This window comes from Condylura cristata, unplaced genomic scaffold (genome assembly GCF_000260355.1).
Source record: "Condylura cristata isolate star-nosed mole 26May11 unplaced genomic scaffold, ConCri1.0 scaffold00006, whole genome shotgun sequence".
NCBI classification, from domain to species: domain Eukaryota; kingdom Metazoa; phylum Chordata; class Mammalia; order Eulipotyphla; family Talpidae; genus Condylura; species Condylura cristata.
Genome location: NW_004567107.1, coordinates 65,427,581 through 65,429,607, shown reverse-complemented (window position 1 = coordinate 65,429,607; position 2,027 = coordinate 65,427,581).

Sequence of the window (2,027 nt, the reverse complement as noted above, 5' to 3'; positions counted from 1 at the left end):
GAGCAGAACAGGCAGAAGGACACTGCTGAGAGGAGCAGCGGGCAGGTCAGGAGCTCTTTCCTCTTTCTTAAGAGAATGGCATCATGGCGAGCAGCATGGGCTCTCGAACTGATACAGTAAATGGGCTCTCAGATAAGCACTGCAGATTTGCCTCCTTTGACAAATTTATAATGAAATTGGTTTTCCCAGAGCTCTTAATTGACTGTGGGTTTACTTTTTTTCTCTCCTTTCCTTGCAGTTTCTCTTCTTTTGACAGGTTTAGGGTCAAGGAAAGGAAATCCCAAACAAAAGCAAATAGTGAGAAAGCTCACCAGCACCTGCACTGACTCCTCAACTCCTCTTCCTCCCTGTGCTGCCCCCTCCCCCCTCCCCATTACTCTTGCTGATTCCCCATTTTGTTTGTCTTTGTGTAAATAAAGGCTGATGCCCACTGGTCTCCATCCCAGCACTAACTTTTACTCCCTCCCCTTTGTGGACACTCGCCCACCTCCCCTTTTCTTTGTTGAACATTGTGTATAAGTAGCCCTGTAACCTGCCAAAGAACAGGACGGTGGTCTTTGCTGCCCTCCTCATTTGTCGACAAAAAAAAACTACTTTCCTTTTCCTCAAACTCTGTTTCCTTTTATCGGCTGAGGGAAACTGAGACCAGCGTTCGGTAGCAGAACCACACAACTCACTAACTCTGTGACTGTACAAAGTTGCCCCTTTCTGTACCTCAGTTTCTTCATCTGTAAAACAGATTAAAAGAATACCTGCCCTCCTAGGATATTCTGAAGACTCAAGGGGTTAAGATTTGTAAAACACTTAAACAAGTTGCCCACAAGTTTGTGCTGTTAAAAATGGAAAAGAAACCAGACTCAGCACAGAGTCCTTCATGCGGGCCCCGCGAATGGTTAATACCCATGGCAGTTTCCACCTCTCTGAAATATTAACCAGACGTCAATTGAATCTGGAGGTTTCTAATCAACACCAGCAGTCACCTGTGTGATAAGAACCCTCCTTCCTTCTCCTGAGGGAAGGTGGCTTTACCTGAATTTGGTGCAGTGAAACAAGACAGTTCTCTCTTCCAGCTCCATCAGATAAGCATCTGTGTCTGTTGCATTCATGGAGTTTGTCTTCTTGCATTCTAAGAAAAGGAAAGGCCAGCCCTAAGAGGATAAAGAAGTTAAACATCAGGTGTTAACAAAGCAAGCAGGTGCCACCTCTCTGGCCTCGCCCATCTCCCGTTTGTTTTACTCCTTTATACAAATACAGCTGCACTCTGCTGAAGAGCAGGACAGTGGTCTTTCAGATATGAGTCTGTTGCTTGTCCAGAAGTTAAATTACTTGCCTTCTCCTCAAACTATTTCCTTGTGTTGGCTGAGGGAAACTGAGGTCGGCATTCTGTATCAAAATAATCCTTTTTTAACCTAATAATCTTGTCCACCCTCTTTCTGTCTCCAGACACAATGCGTTTTGTAAGCCCCTGTAGTACAGGCGTCTACACGGGGTACTGCCTGACATATGAATCATTTAGTAAAGCCAGTCAGAGCTCTAAAATTGTGAATTCTATTTTTTAACACCACTGTTAATCTTGCAGTAGAGTTTGGACTGGGAGACTTGGTCAGCTGAGGATCTGTGTCTCCCTGGCCTGTAGCAGAGCCTTGTAGGGCTGAGGCTGCTTCCATGGAAGGGTCTTCAAGAGCTGGGGGGGAGCAGCAGGGCAGATTCCCTGTTTTCCGGGGAGGCTGCACATCTATTTCAACACCCTGCATCCTGCAAGTGCCGGAGCTAAAAGGGCCTGGAGTCAGCCCACAGATTCAGGAGGCAGGAAAGAGGCCCTGAGCTCAGAGAGACCAGTTCCAGCCTCCTGCTTCCAAGTGCAACAGTCAGGCCACAAACAGCAACCTCCCTGTGCCTTCACCCTCCCTGCAGTTAGGACAGCTATCCCTGCCAGGGGAGAGTGAGCTCAGGCTGAGCAATGCGCTAGTCCTTTGGCCAACTTGAGGAAGGGGACGTCCTCTCTGCTATTCTTTTTTTTTTTTTTT